Source organism: Poecile atricapillus, chromosome 23 (genome assembly GCF_030490865.1).
Source record: "Poecile atricapillus isolate bPoeAtr1 chromosome 23, bPoeAtr1.hap1, whole genome shotgun sequence".
In the NCBI taxonomy this organism is placed as follows: Eukaryota; Metazoa; Chordata; class Aves; order Passeriformes; family Paridae; genus Poecile; species Poecile atricapillus.
In genome coordinates, this window is record NC_081271.1 from 3079921 (window position 1) to 3096482 (window position 16562).

Genomic DNA, 16562 nt, shown 5'->3' on the forward strand with positions numbered 1-16562 from the left:
AAAAAGAAAAAAAAAACTGGGGGGAAAATTCAATATGAAGCGTCCCCCAGTGCTGCTGGATTTCTTGCCGCATTTCTCTCCCAAACCATCGGATTTAAGCCGGGGGTTGTTAAACGAGCTCCGTTTAAGCAAAGTTTACGCTTCTGTACCAAACCCAAAAAAAAAAAGCTCCTAAAAATAATGAAGGCCACGTGAGCGCGGGTCCGAGAGGCTGTTAACAAGCAGCTGACAAGTTTCTGCTGGAGGAATTAGCCCCTCATTTAGGAGGAGATTAGCAGAAATCTTCCTTCTCATTACGGAGCGAGGCGCGCTCGCTGCGCCGGGCGCACAAAGAGCCCCGCTCCGAGCTCGCCCTCAGGGGCTGCTTCAAAGCCCGGGGGCGGCCCGAGGGGTCCCCGCTGATGGCACCCCATGTAATCTGTCACGACTGTGTGGTGGAGGGCCCCGAGAGCTGATCCGGCATGAAGGGCTCCATGGGAGGCTCTGAGGGAAGAGCCGGGAGCCGCTGCAGGGTCACTGGGCCGGGCTGGGCCGGGCCTGGCCGGGCCGCCGGAGCGGGGGCACCTCAGTGGGGCTGTGAGGGAAACAGCGGGCTCCCATGGGGCTGGGAGCAGGGCAGAGAGAAACTGTGCTGAAACAACCCGGGAGGGAGAGAAATGGAGCTAAAACAGCCCCGAGAGGGAGAGAGGAACTTGGCTCAAACGGCCTCAAAAGGGAGAGACAGACCCGGCTCAAACAGCCTCAAAAGGAAGGAACAAACCCGGGTCAAACGACCCCAAAAAGGACAGTCAAACCTGGCTCAAACAGCCCCAAAAGGAAGGAACAAACCCAGGTCAAACGACCCCAAAAAGGACAGTCAAACCTGGCTCAAACAGCCCCAAAAGGAAGGAACAAACCCGGGTCAAACGACCCCAAAAAGGACAGTCAAACCTGGCTCAAACAGCCCCAAAAGGAAGGAACAAACCCAGGTCAAACACCCCAAAAGAGAGGCCTGGCTCAAACAGCCCTGAGAGAAAGAGACAAACCCTGCTAAAACAGCCCCAAAAGAGAGAGACAAACCCAGCTCAAAGAGCCCCAAAAGGGAGAGACAAACCCTGCTAAAACAGCCCCAAAAGGGAGAGACAAACCCTGCTAAAACAGCCCCAAAAGGGAGAGACAAACCCTGCTAAAACAGCCCCAAAAGGGAGAGACAAACCCAGTTCAAACAGCCCCAAAAGGGAGAGACAAACCCAGCTCAAAGAGCCCTGAGACATCCATGGGCAGCTCCACCATGCAAGTGGCACAGCCTTGGCACAGCTCTGTCCCAGGAGCAACACCTGGAGTGTCTGCTCCAGAATGAAACCCCAAATCCTTCGACAAAAATTCAAACAGGCCGAGCTTTGCCTGTGGATGTTCCCCATTTCTGGTGGGAATGAGGACACACACAGGTACCCACAAGTAGAGAGCTGTTCCCAAAACCCCCCCTGGGAATGTGGGATAGGGAAGTTTGCAGTGTTTCAGAGCAAAACATCACCTGGGTGGAACCCAAAGAGCTCCCCATGTCCTGTCTGGAGCCAAGTGTCCCACCCTGCTCCCACATCCCCCTGCACCACAGCAGCCCTGAAGTCAAACTTGATGAACCCAAGGCTCTTCCCGCAGCTTTGAGAGGAGGAAAGTCCTCTCCTACAAGGATCCTTGGTGAAAATAAACTGGTGTGAGACAGGGGATCGACCAAACCTCAGCCCTCCACCCCTTTGCAGAGCATGAATGACCTGCTGAGGCTCAAACCCAAAACAACTCAGCAGCTGCTCTGCCACCCTCTCTCCTTCTTCATCCAAAAACCTCATTTGTCTTTTCCACTCCCTGTTGGAGAGAGCTGGGTGGTTGTTGGGGTATTATTATTATTATTATTATTATTATTATTATTATTATTATGAATGTGCAGTCGTGTTCAAGCCCCAGATTTCCATCCAAAAGAGTAGGAGGCCGCAGTCAGACTTCCCAGACCACAAAGACGCACAGCTCTGTGGCTTTTCCAGCCAGAGTTTCCATTGTATTCTTCCCAGATGAACTTTTAAAATGTGTGTGTGCTATGTGTCAGTGTGTGCACAAACGTGCGTGGTTTTACCTCTCTTAAAAATAATAAAAAAAGACTTTAAAAAAAAAACGAGTGAGCAAGTGAGGCTTTCAGGAGGTTAATCACCGACCTGCTGCCAAGTTGGATATGTGCATGGAAGGGGGGAGTCAAGGGTTTTAATCCCAGTTTTTGATAAATAGAAGACATTCTAGTCATAATAAAACGTGTTTTACACTTGAGGGGAGGAATAAGGGGGAGAAAAAAGGAAAGTTTTGGCCAGGCACTGCGAGCTCCTGAGCCCAAACAATGAGGTTCAGAAACATAACTGTAACGCATTAGTAAATTGACAATGAAATTGCAGTTACTTCACTGGCTCTTTATTAAATAAACACAGCCCGAGAGGGACCTGTCTGCCCCGGAGGTATTTGCAGAGGGTTCACATTACAAACCCAACACCGGCACCGCTCCCCCCAGAGCAAACACATTCCAGCCGGACCCTGCGAGGTGGGGCCGGCCTGGCTTTTCCCCCTGTCACTTTTTCCCTTTGCTGGAGATCCCAGGTTTTACAGCCTCTGGAAGCTTCATCCCCAGCCGTGGCTCCCCTCAGGGTGTGGGAACAGGACATTTGTGGAGCAGCCCCCTCCCACACACCTGCCCCTGTCCCTGCCCTGCTCCTACACCTTTGGAAAGGTCTGAATCTCTCCAGGGCTCCCTCCCATCCCTCTCCCAGCTCCCGGTGGCAGTTCTGCTGTTCCCAACCCTTCCCAGTGAATCCCAACAACAAAAATTCCCCCACCCCGTTCACCCAACCACCGTTCAAGCCCCAAGCAGTGACCACCAGCACTTCCCACTCAGCAGCTGCACAAAAGGGGCTTCCAACACCATCTCCATCCCTGTCCTGCTCTGGATTGATCCCATCAACATTACTGATGCTTTGCCAAAGCTTTACCCTCGGCCCTCTGGGGCCACAGCCACAGATGGAACAGAGATCACCCATCAGAAACCTCTGGAGAAACAGCTGGAGCTCCCATGTGAGGTGAAGCCACCTTGCAAACCCTTCACCTGCGGCTCTGCCTGACTATTCCAGCCAAAGCCCAGCCCCATTCCGGCAGGGAAGCTGGGGTAATCCATCCCCACACACACACGCTGGAGACAAAAGGAACGTCGGCGTGTTCAGCACCTTGCGAGGCCTTGAACGGCTGCCAAGGGCCTTTGGAGAGGGGCCAAGGCAGTCCATGAGATGTGAGGGATCGGGATTCTCAGCAGCCCATGGGGTCTGGAGCAGGCTGTGCTACTGTTGGAGCCTGGTCACGACATGCTCCCCCTTGTTCCGAGATGTACCTCCTGTGGAGGCAGCTTTTCCCCGGCAGGAATTCTATCCCTGTCTGCCAGGAGCAGGGAAAAGCCTCTGTTCCTCTTTCCTGCAGCACCAGAACTCAAAGAAGCGGTGGGTTAAGTGTTTTCCTGCTCTGCTGTCATCAAGGGCTTTGTGAGAAAACATCAGGCTTCCACAAAGGTAAAACACAGAGATGGGAGGAATCCTGTGCAGCAGAGAATTTACCTGTCACCAATTCCAGCCAACCAGTCTCCACCTGGACTTCAAATTTCCCCAGCTCAAGGCTCATATTTCCAAACCTCCATGAAGAAATCTGAGGTGATGGGAAACCACACCAAAATTCCCTTTTTTGGGGGTAATTTCTTCAACACCTTCTCCACAAACCCTTGGAACAAGGGTGAGGGCATCCCACTCCCACTGAGGAGCCCCCAGGCTGTTCCTGCAGGGAGCAGCCAGAGCCAAGGGGAAGAAGAGGAAGCAGAGACACAGCCACTGATGGCAATTTCAGTAATGTGGAAGACAAAATTGGTATTTCTTTGGTTGTGTCTTTGTGTTGTGGAAGTCAGGAGGTGAAAGCTCAGGGCAATAACGTGATGATTACACAATACTCTGCATCAAAGAGAGGGCTGGGGGTGCTCTGCACCTAAATATGGGTGTAGGGACCACTGGAGAGGGATTATCAGGGTTCCTCCTCTTTGTCCCATCCACTCAGGTGTCTAACTGCTTTCAAATCCATCAGGATCAAGCTCACACCAAGTGTTTCCTTCGCCATCCTGTTTTTCCACGTGAGCAAACAGTGGTGTTGGCACATCGAGCCTTGGAAGGGCTCAGCGAGGGGGGAGGCAGCAAATTCTCAGGGATTTTGGGATCTTAAAGCAAGGCTGGGTGTCTCTCCCTAGGAGACAATGCTCCAGCTCCACCAAGGAGTGCCTGGAGTGTGCAGGAGAGGGTGGGAATGGGCAGGGGGTGAGCCCAGCTGCTCCAGGGAATTCCATCTGGCCCCGAGGCTGAACATGGAATCACAGTCACGGCCCCTTCCCTGCCAAAAGCAGCTGTAATTTGGTGAGTGAGTGCAAAGGAGAGCTTTCCACAGAGTTCTTTCATTCCCATAGACTGGTGGAGTTTCAAACTTACTTTTTTTTTCCTCCCAACTTGGTGCAGCCTCCAAGTTTCCCTGTGAAAATTCCATGCTGGGAAGGTTCTGTCTGTGAGTTACCTTTTGCAGACTGCTCAGGTGCAGCCCCCACTTTTAGGGGGTTCTGACCTTTTTCTACCTGGGACAGGGGTGGGTTTCCTAATCCCACTTTAAGAAACTGATATTCACTGTGGATTTGCCCTTTGTGGGCAAGGCACGAGGGAGAGAGACTGCGAGACAACATTTACAGGGAGTTACACTCTTGGAGTTTCCATCTTTTCCCCATCCAGGTGGTTCTGAGCATCGTCTCTCCTCAGTGCTCTCCCCTTGATTTCAGAATGCTCCCACCTTCCCCTGCCCCATTTTCCAAGCCTTGCCATCTGGTAAAGAGTGCTGGAAGCCACCCTGCAATGAAACCTTACCCTGCCTCTTTTTCCAGCCTGTCTGACAGAACAAGTCAGCTGTGGGCCTCAGCACCAACTTTAAACAACCCCCCAATCCAGCAGGTCAGGCCATTTTAGCATCTGTACCTTTTATTTGTAGCAGACTGTTAATAATTAAGTGATGCCTTTCATACAGACATTTACAATAATTTAACCTTGCCCTTGCTGTGTAATTTATTCTTCGCAGAAGCCAATAAAAATAAAGGCCCCAGATTTCGTCCCCCTCGCTCCTTCTCTGTCCGTATATATAAATATATACACACACATACAGCCAGGAGAGTGTAATAGGTTTCACATATTGTTCCATAGGTATCATTAGGGTACCAGAGCCAAGTGTCTCAGTTCATATGACTCTTTATAGGTGCCTTATAATCCACATAAAATTGAGTTTATGTTTCCTTTCCATCTGCTGATTCTAAAACAAGGTGAGGAAGGGTTTTCTCACTCTTTTTCTCTGTTTTTTCGGTTTGTTTTTTTTTCCCCTTCTTCATTCCAGTCCTCAGTGCACCAAACTCAAAATTTAAAGAGGAACCAACAATCTCCAAACTGGGCATCCTTTATTATCCATCTTTGGTGATGTCTTATCTCTGACCATGATAAGCATTAAAGGCTCCAGGAAAAAGGTTGGAGCAAAGACAAATATCAAACCTCCTGCCCAGGGAGGAAAACCCTTCCCAAGTTTGCCATGGAGTCATTTTTCCTGTTTCTAAATCCACAGAACAGAACCCAGCAGGTAGGTGGAATAGGAGCAAGGGAAGGGACTAAAACCCGAGATTTATTTCTTCTCCAAAAAAAACAAAAAGAGAGTTAAAAAAAAAGCACAGGACAGAAGGAAAAAAAGAGCCAGAGCTCAAAGTATTGGCTGCACTTCCACAGCAAATCCTAAAGAGGCTACACAGAGAAACAAAAGAAAAAAAATTTCCCCTAAAGAAACATTGGTAAAAACACATTTATTAAAGCCCCAAAATTCCATCACACTTCAGAGCCCTGGTGCTCTGGAGAGCGCTGGGCTGAGCACGGGGCCTGTCCTGCTCCATCCAGTCTGCCCAGTCCCATCCACCCAGGGCCACCAGCACGGCACAGCTTGGCCTCATCCCTATGGAAGAACCTCAGCTGGGCTATTCCTGCGCTCCCCAAAATCCCCTTTAATGTCCTTCCTGCTCTTAAACCCTCTGCTTTAGTTATCCACCTTTTTAAGGGTGGGAACCATGCCATGGGACAGGTTGGATGGGGCTTGGAGCAAGCTGGGATAGTGGAAGGTGTCCTTGTGCATGGCAGGGAATGAGATGGGATTTCAAGTCCCTTCCAACCCAAAGCAGGATAGGATTCCATGTTGGAGAGGCCTGAAATCTCTGGTGCACACAGGGGACCTGTTTCCCCTGCTAACAGCACAAAAATTTCCCATTCCATCCCAAGCACAACTTTTTTCCCCCCAGACCCTCTGCGGCAGCAGCTCCATGACATCCCTGTCCCGCTGTCCTTGTTGCTGTTTCCCAGCAGGAGCACAGGGAAGCACAGCTCGGATCCCGGTCCCCGGCTGTCCCCTGGTCCCCGTGAGGTGATGGAAAACTTTCCCCAGCATCAGGTGTTGCTGCCGAGTGTGAGCCGCTCCAGTCCCACTCCAAGCAAGTGTTATAAACACACAGGCACAATCTAAATATTTATGGCACATGAAATCTCCCGTCTGCTGTTGCTCAGCGCCGAGAGCCGAGGAGGGAGGGGGAGTTAAGAGGTGATTATTGTGTGGGGCCTGTAAACCCAAAAATGTGGGATCGAGCTGCATCCAGTGCCCTGGAATGGTCACTGCACCGGGACCAGGTGTCAGCTCAGCTCCCTGACAATGATCTGAGGGGTTTGTCACTGCCTGGGCCTGGGCTGGCCTGGCTTCCATGGGGAAACAGCAGATGGAAAACACGGCCCTGGAAAAAACGGGCTCCTTTTCCTCTCAAGCACCTCCTGAGAGAGCGGCTGCTCCAGCTCGTAAAACCTTCCTGGGGCTGGGAAGGAGGAGCGGAGCACGCCGGGCAATTATTTCCCTGGCCTGGAGAAAAATTATGATAGAATTTGTTTTCTTATTCGTGCTATTTTTTGCTCGGATCTCTGGGGGTTTTGTTAAAGGTTGAAATAAAATTTAAAAAAAAAAAACCAATGAAAACACAAGACAACAGAAGGAGAGAGGCAGGCTGGGGGAGTTCCATGTGTTTCTGGAACAATTGCCCATTGATCCAGCCTGGAAAGTGCTGAGTATCTGGAGGTGATAGGACTGTCTTGGCAGCAAGAAGCAGAGCTGCTTTAGGAAAAAATGCTCCCCTTAGCAAAGTTTGGGGACTGGTATTGCCCAAAGAGGTCAGACCAACACAAATCCTGCCCGTGCTGCTCTCTGGGTCTCCACCAACTGCCCCAGGCCACCACAGACACCTGACAAGGTAAATGATGCCCACAGCAAATCCTTCCTGTCCTTTTGGGAGCTGCTGCTCCCACAGATGCAGTGATTCCCATCAGGAAGGGTGGCACTACCAGGAGCAATGGGATTTTAGCTCCTGGTGGCTTTGGTTCCTGGCTGGCACAACCCAAGGGAGCAGCACGTGGGCATTGGTGCTCTGCTCTGCTCCCCAGGCAGTGGTGGCAGCTGAGCCCCCAAAGTCAGTTTAACTCCGCACCAGTGATGGTGCAGAAGGCTTTGATGTTTTTTTCTGGATGAATCCCAGAGCCAAATTATAAAATCCAGGCAATTTCAGCTCCAGGTGGGAATTTATACAGGGTTTCACCTTGATTTGTGCAGGAGATGCAAGCACAGGCCAGAGACAGGATCAGCAGGACATGCATGGGACCCTCTGGAGTGAGCTCCACCAACCAAAACCTCCTTTCTCCAAAACACAGCCTCATTTTTTTCCCAGCCCTGCTCCTCAAATTCACTCTCAACTTCAAGGAAACCCTCCAGGGCCTCCACGTGCTGCCAAAGGAGAGCAAACACAACAACTTCCACATCCTCTGGGAGCAGGAGTGGGTCATGGATTGCTCCAGAGAGGCTGCGGAGGAGCGGGACCCCAGCCCAGCACAGCCAGGGCACGCTGGGCTTGGCACACCTGGACACACCGGGCTTGGCACACCCAGGGCACGCTGGTTTTGGCACTCCTGGCTGGTTTTGGCACACCTGGGGCTGGTTTTGACACTCCTGGGGCTGGTTTTGGCACTCCTGGGGCTGGTTTTGGCACACCTGGCTGGTTTTGGCACTCCTGGCTGGTTTTGGCATTCCTGGCTGGTTTTGGCACTCCTGGCTGGCTTTGGCACACCTGGCTGGTTTTGGCACTCCTGGCTGGCTTTGGCACACCTGGCTGGTTTTGGCACTCCTGGCTGGCTTTGGCACTCCTGGCTGGTTTTGTCACACCTGTCTGGTTTTGGCACTCCTGGCTGGTTTTGGCACTCCTGGGGCTGGTTTTGGCACTCCTGGGGCTAGTTTTGGCATTCCTGGCTGGTTTTGGCACTCCTGGGGCTGGTTTTGGCACTCCTGGCTGGTTTTGGCACACCTGGCTGGTGTTTACACCCACACCCAGAGTGGTGCCAGCCCCGCACCATGGCAGAGACAGGCCTGGCTCTGCTGGGCTTCCCGAGCACAATCCACTGAGGAATTCTGCTCCCAGGAAGCTGAGGGCATTTTCTACGGGAAACAAAAGGATTCTGCCCTTGGGAAAGTGCAGTTTTTTGTGTTCTGAACAGGCAAAGTTGGATATCACCTTCTGCTTACATGGCCTAACATCCATCCCTGGGACTCAGGGATTCACTGGGGTCATCAGTGAGACAAGGGGCAGCTTTGGAATTCTTCCCATTCCCCATTTCCCAGATTTCTCATTTAAACCTCTCCCATACCTCAACAAAGCACATTCCTCCAGGAACAACAGCCCAGCCAAAGGTAAAGCTACTGTGGATGTCCAGGAGCCTCCAGGCAACACCACGTCTGAGCTCAAGCCTCCAAAAAAGCCAAAACCCTCCAGCTCAAACTAATAGACACATCTGCCAACAGCTTCTTTTAATTTTTTGGAACCACTCTCTAGATTACTCAATTGCCAAGAAAAAGAAGAGATATTTATGATAGCAACTGGAAAGCCTTGAAATTCCAAGTCAGATCCTCAGTGGTGTAAACTGAGGCTGCTCCAGTGAGTCAGGGGGCCACTGCCAATTCACACAGGTTGAAGTGGCTCACTGCTCTCATCTCCTGGCTCCCCAGCACACAGGGACAATTAAAGGCAGCTCAGGCAGGCACTCCATGAATATCTGCCACTCTCTGCTCTGAAGTCATCCCCTTGGAAAAGAATCAGAAGGGCAAAAAATGCAGAAGTGGAAGCAGACGTTTGCTCCTACCTTGAACTCGGAGCTGCAGCTGCAGCAGGAAAACCAAAAGCTGGAGGGACAGAGAACACCTGCTGAGAGTGTCCAGTAGTTTTGAATGTTTTGTTCTATAAACCAGGGAAAAATTTGTGGGTTTAGTTTGAAATAGGTTCAAGTAAGATTTGTTTGTGAGTGTTAAAAGCAGGGAGAAGTTTCAATAGCAAAGGAGCACGAGGGAGCTCTGGAGACACTGAACCCCTAAGCAGGTGCCTGGGTTTCTGGAATATTCAGCAGGTGTTGATGTGCAGCTCAGTGAATCCCAAACTTTCCTGTACTGAAAAATGTTCTTTCCATCAAAAAAACTTCTCCTGAGGTGGTTTGGTTCTGAATCAGGGCCTGGTGTGACAGGGGTGGGTGAGGTTGGTCACTCACCTGGGCCATGTGTGAGGAGACATCTCTGTGCTCAGTCAGGGGTTAAAGAATGGACTTTGTTCTTAGACTTTGGAATAAAAAATTAAAAAAAGCAGAATTTGATTAACAGAAGAAGAAAACACAAACTGAGGTGTGCACCAAAAACACACCAGAGCAGGAGCAAACACATAACCTGGCAGTAACTTTACTCATGGTAACAGTTCTTAAACTACTCACACTGAAGTGATGGAGACTCCTGCAAGACCCTACAGAGCATTTAAAAAATTATTTTAAGAAAAACCTATTTTTTTAATGCCTTTAAAAACTGCATCAACCAGAGGTGAGCTCCTGTCACCCTGGCAGTTTGCACCAGGAACGAGCCCTTTGAATTTAGAGCTGAATTTAATCTCAGGATGGGATTTTATGGCCACAACATCACCCAGGCCCAAAAAGGTAGTTCATAAAGGACAGGGTGACACAATCTGAATTATAAGGCCATGAATAACAGCGCTTTCATCACCCCATTCAAGCCACCAGTCCCTCCCAGCAAAGGGTGCTGGAGCCACTGGGAAGGTGGAATGATCTTCCTTGGCTTCAGAGATCCTGGGATCAGGCCCAGATTTTCTACAGATTTCAACTATTTTATATCTTTGCAATCCTTATTCAACCAGATATTTTTAAATATCTGTCATTCCCTAATCTCAAATTTTGCCTGGGTGTAACTGTTGTGCCAACTGGTACCGGATGAGCTCCTTGAAGAGGCTCTTCCTTGAATTTGGGATGGGATTTTCCTGTGATTTTGGTGACACCTTGATTCCTTTCAAGCGCTCATCCCCTTTTGTTCCAGCCCACACTGACACTGCAGTGTGGGGATTTTAATTGTGGGGATTAGAAGAAAAACCAAAAACACCTTTCCAGTTATTGGGGGTTTCATTTTCATTTTTTCAGGAAGAAAAGACACAGTAAAAAAAATAATAAAGAGAAAATGGAAGGTTGAAAATGATTGGGTTTCGAGGGAAAATATATTTTTGGCATCGAAATGAAGAAAAGCACCAGGGTTAGGGAAAAAACCTGAACTGAGCTCTGAAACTTTACCTTCCTTTAATTATCCAGGTGACATTTCAGACATTCAGGGTTTTTTTTTTTTTGCATCTGCATATTGAAAACACCCTTTTAAAAACACTTTCAAAAAAATCCAGCTGCTCCTGAACATTTATTTAGCAAAAAGTAAATCTTATAAAAATTCAATTGCAAAGTAGTTAAGGTATTTGAATTTTTTATATATATATGTATATATATATATATATTTTTTTTTTAAGGAAAGAAGAATCCCAAGAAAGAAAGTATTTGATGGCTAATAATCTCATTTCAATATAATAGGACCTTTCTTTTGCAAAGAGCAAGACAGGTTAAAAGATATAATTATGACTTTGCAAACTCTCCCAAGTGCTACGAGATCATCTGACAGTTCTGATCCCGGGCTCAGCTCTCAGAGGGGAAAAGTCTTTGTCTAGTTCGAGAGTTAAAGAGACAGGATCCCTATTCCACCCTCTGCCTACATTGCAATTTAACTGTCAAAAAAATCCAAGCTGCAAAATTGTCTTATTCCAACACAGCACAAGGAAAGAGAGAGAGGTTTGAGACTGACCTGTCAAACGCACCCTCTTTAAAAATGTATAATATATTTTAAACATTTTTTTCCAGAGGTACTTAAAGGTTAAAGATGTGCCAAAGAAGGAGGATGGATTTTTTTTTTTGCTCTCTCCTTTTTTCGCTAAAGCTTTTTAAAACAATTAAAACCAAAAAAAAAAAAAAAAAAAAAGAGAGAAGAAAAAAAAAATTCGAAATTAGGGATCATCAGTGTAAAAAATCCCCTGAAGATCAAAAGAAACACATTAGAATCACATTAATTCTGATTTAAAAAAAAAAAAAAGCAAGAATAAATCCCCTCTTTCAATGGGAAGAGAAACTTGGAGGACATTTAAATGGTGTTTCCATTGTCAGGATGTGCAGGAAGGTGGAGCAGAGTGTCAGGGAGAGACGGAGCCCACGGAGCCACGGGCAGAGCCAGAGCCTGCTGACACTCCAGGATATTCCTGGGCTTTTTAAAGCTTGGCTTTTTTCGTGTTTCAAATAGGGAAAGAAGGAGAGGAAAATATTTTCCCCAAGTAACCAAACAAAAGGAGCCATTTCCACGGGGGGGGGGGGGGGGGGGGTTTCCAAGGAGCCACAAACAAACAATTCCCAGTCGTTTTTTGACCAAATATAGGTGGCAAATGGGCAGCTGGACATGGCCAGAGGCTCGTCCCTGGTGCCACCACCCCCTGTCACCCCACAGGGACACGGGGCCTGGGAGCTGCAGGAATTCCAGGCTGGGAGCTGGGAGCACAGGACTTGGGTGTTTATGGAATGACAGGATGAGTTAGGTTGGGAGGACTTTAAAAACCACTTTATCTCACCCCTTGCCATGGGCAGGGACATTTCCACCATCCCAGGGTGTTCCAAGCTCTGTTCAGCCTGGCCTTGGGCACTTCCAGGGATCCAGGGGCTGCTCCAGCTTCCATGGGCAACCTGTGCCAGGGCCTCACTGTGAAAAAATTCCCATTATTCATCCTGCTGCAAGTCAGGAGCAAGACCCTCACAGATGATGAGTCAGTTCCCTGGAGACAGCGATTTCCCACCTGACAGAAACCAAGTGGGAGCGTGTTCAGGTCCATTATCCATCTCCATCCCACCCCAGCAAACTGGGAATTGGAGCTGGGGTCTCTCAGCCCAGCAGAGTACTTGGAGTCTTTATCTGCTGCTTGTCCAAGGAGCCACCTGGGTTTTCCTCCATCCTAAACTGGGATCTGCTCCTTCCCAGCCATGCCTTGATGGATGGATGCACAGCCAGGGCTGGGTGACAGATTTGTGGCTTTGGCACAAAAGGCTTGTGAAATTACTTCCCTCCCTGTCCCACCTGCCATCGGAGATCATTCCCATAATGATTCCTCTCCTAAACCCACCAGGAAAAATGGGAATCTCATCCAGGCTCTCAGCTCATCCTTCCAACCAAAGGCTGCCAGGGAGGGGACCTGTGTGAAAGTCACAAGCTAAAATCTATTTAGGACACAGAGCCAAAGGACAAAACCTTGGGGATTTTCCCAAATTATTGAAGATCAAATAGTCCCAATCCAGCAGCACCTGCAGACTTGTATCACCTCAGACTTGTATCAGAGGCTGCATCAGCTGGGCTGATGTTTCAGGCTTTAAAGTGCTTGGAAACAGCCCCTGATTTCCTTGGATTTATAGGAACACCAAGGCCGTGGGCACACCCAGTAAATCCACCCAGAATGGTATCAGCACAATCCAAGATAACCTGGCACCAGCCTGATAAGGAGCAGGAAAATCAACCCACCCCTGTGGCAAATTCCTGCCTTTCCAGCCCTCCTCATGCTGTGTTTCCAGGTGGGTGGGGAAATCAAGGAGTTTTGCAGCAGCACCGAACGTCAGACTTGGGAGCTTGGGAACAGGGGGAAGTTGTGTGCTTGTCTTCAACATTTAATAGATATCAAGGTCTGGTGAGCTGGGGGTGACCAGACTGAAAAAAAACAACCCAAAAACAGGGATAGGGACCTCCTTAAAGCATCCTGGCAAATGGGTTTGTCCCTTGTGCCATGCTGGGAAGTGTCAGCACAGCCCTGGGACCCGCAGGGTGACTGGGCTTTTGGGATTACTCACTAAAAATGGAAGCCAAACTGGACTCCTGCCCCAGGAATGCCGCCAGATTCCTGCTCTGAAAGGAATGATAAACCTTTGGGATGCTGCTTCTCTGACGCTGCAGAACCAGGGGCGAGTCTGGGGTCAGAGCTCCTCGTGGAATGGCTCCAGTCCCGCTTCCCTTCCATCCACAGGGGTCTTCCCTGAAGAGCAGCCCCAGACCCCAGCAGTGAGACCGAGGTGTGCTCCTGATGGATCATCCCAGGGCAAAGGGCTCCCAGGGGCTGTTGTTTCATGGATGTCTCCCCAGGAAGAGAACAAAGCCTTTCCCATCCTTTCCATCCCAAATTCTTCTCAGTTTGCAGCCTTTCCAGGGATGGGGGTTTTCCTGGTGTAACCAGGTGCAGGATCTGGGTCTCCTTGGAAAAATCCTTGTGCCAAGGCTGAATTCCTCGTGGAAAGCTGCCAGGATTCTGTCCACAGATGAACCCAAACTCATCTGCTTTATACAACTTCCTCTTAACCCATTTTCCAGCTCATCTTGCCTTATTTGGGATGAGTTTGGAAGGATTTGTCCCTCTCTGTCAGGGACAGGCTGGCTGTGACAGCACCAAGAGGGCTGCAGGTGTTGGAAGGGAATTCCAGCAGTGAAAATCATGGATGTAGCTCTGAGGAGAGAGGGACAGTGGGGAGAGGACAGCGTGTGACAAAGGGGAACACCCTTCCAGCAACACCCATCCAAAGGGGAAAGGGAATCGGCAGGAGAAACCCCAAGAAATCGCGGATAAACCCATCCACGTGTAGATTTATCCTGTTAAAATCATGGAACAGCTGATCCAAACCATGGGTAGCACCAGCAGCTTTTCCGGGATTTTCTCAGGAGGGGAATTGTGCAGGGGGTGTGAGGCTGGTGGTGCCGGTGCCACCCTGTCCTCGGTGTCCCCAGCAGGGGAGCAGAGCTGCCCCCGGGCTGGGCTGGGCCCTGTCCCCGTCCCTGTCCCCAGCCGGGCCCCCCTCGGTGCTCAGCTCTGCTTTGGCTTGATTGATTTTGTAATTGCTCGTTTAATTGAACAGTTACAGCAACACTACCAGGGAAAGGTTTCAGGGCTGGGAAGGGAGGTGGGAGGGTGTGGGGGTGGAAGGGGAATTGGAGCTGGGGAAAGAGCAAAATGGGTTTTTCCCTGTTCCTCAAGATGCAAACAGAGAGAAGAGGCAGGGGATGAGTTCCCTTCAGCAGGAACTGAGGAGGAGGAGAGCTGAAAACAATAAATTACAGGAGGAGAAGAAGAAAAATGAGAAGTGGGTTGAAAAGTGTGGCAGGGCCAGAGGGTCCCAGGGACTGCTCAGCCTCCAACTGACATCGGCTTCCTGCGGGCTGGGAGTGCCGGGATGAGGAAAATGGGCCACCAAGAAGGAAAGAGGAGAAGCTGGGAGTGCTGGGAGGGGGGAGTGAGCAGGACAAGGTGGGAAAAGATCTCAGTAAAAGGCGCAGGAGCAGCATGGAGAGGAAGGGAAGGACATCCCTGTGTCAGAGGAGCTGCAGAGAGCCGAGTGGGGAGGCAGAGCAGGGGAGCTCAGGAAGGGCTGTGCTTCACAGGGAATTCTGACAAGGGAAAAGGACCACGGGACCATGGCACAGAGGGCAGGGTCACACAGGATATTGGGAAGGAATTGTTCCCTGGGAGGGTGGGGAGGCCCTGGCACAGAATTCCCAGAAAAGCTTTGGCTGTCCCTGGATCCCTGGAAATATCCAAAGCCAGGCTGGACGAGGCTTGGAGCAGCCTGGGATGCTGGAAGGTGTCCCTGCCATGGCAGGGGGTGGCACTGGATGATCTTTAAGCTCCCTCCAACCCAAAGCATTCCATGATTCCCTGTGTAAAGGCACGGCGTGCCCAGCTGTGGGGTGGGCAGTGCCAGCCCCTCTCCAGGGTGAGTGGGAGCCAGGAGCTCGCTGGGAGCGTGTCAGGAAAAGGACAGGAGAATCCAGACGGGGTCAGGGGGGAAGGTGCACACAGAGGCCACGCTGCAGCTCCACAGAGAAGCAGCTCAGGTTTCAGTTTCGGGGCTGCAGGGGGACAGGAGGTGGGCTCTGCATTCCCTGGCAGGCAGCACAAGGCAGGTTTAAAGAATATCCTTCCATTTAGGAATTTGTTTATTATTCTTAACTAAGCAGCTCAGACAGGCAAGCCGGCAGCACCGCATCCACGCTGGCTCCCCAGGAAGGCAGGGAAGGGAGGGACAGGAAGGCAGATTTCCAGACTGGGGGCAAAGGGATTTGTGCCCTGCTGGGCAAGGGAAGGGGGAAAAACGTTTTGCCAAGTTATTTAGGAGAAGTGGAAGAGACTCAGCTTTGGGATGTCAGGAGAGCCAGGGTGGGGAGTGCCCGAATGGGATCAGAGCTGAGCTGCTGTCCCCAAACCCAGCAGCACCTTTGGGGTGGCTGCTCCTCTGACACTTCAGACCTTGAGACTTTCATCTGAAATTCCTCAGACCCCAGAGCAGAGACTGAGAAGTGTTTTCTAGGGAGGAGGGAGAAGTGGTCCCTCTCCTGTTAAAATCCACTCATTCCATGAGAAGTCACAAGGCACCAGGACATTTGTGGTCAGAGAAATCCCCTCACCTGGCAGGTGTGTCGATATTGAGGGCTCAGGGCACATGTCCCAGCTCCGCATTTTGAATTTCTGGACCACCTGGAATGTCTTCAGCCGCTGCAGCGACAGCAACCCAGGCCAGGTTGGAAATTTCTCCTTGTGAGGGTGGTGAGGCCCTGGCACAGGGTGCCCAGAGCAGCTGTGGCTGCCCCTGGATCCCTGGAGGTGTCCAAGGCCAGGTTGGAGCAGCCTGGGATGGTGGGAGGTGTCCCTGCCCATGGCACGGGGTGGAACTGGAAAAGCCAGGTTTGTCAGCCCCAATCTCCCAAAATCCCTGAGCCCAGTGTGCAGGGAGCTGCTGCAGATTTGGGTGCTGGACACCCATTCTGGTGTGAGCACGAGCAGGACAGCGAGGGAAGGACAACCCCCCCTCCTGTGTGCTCACATTCCTGGAAATGAGGGCCAGGAAGGTCACTCGGGATAAATCAAGGAGGGAAGTGGAGTGGGAGCCCGTGGATGCCGGGGAGATCTCGGCAGTGTGAGGTGCTGGGGGAGGAATGGTTGA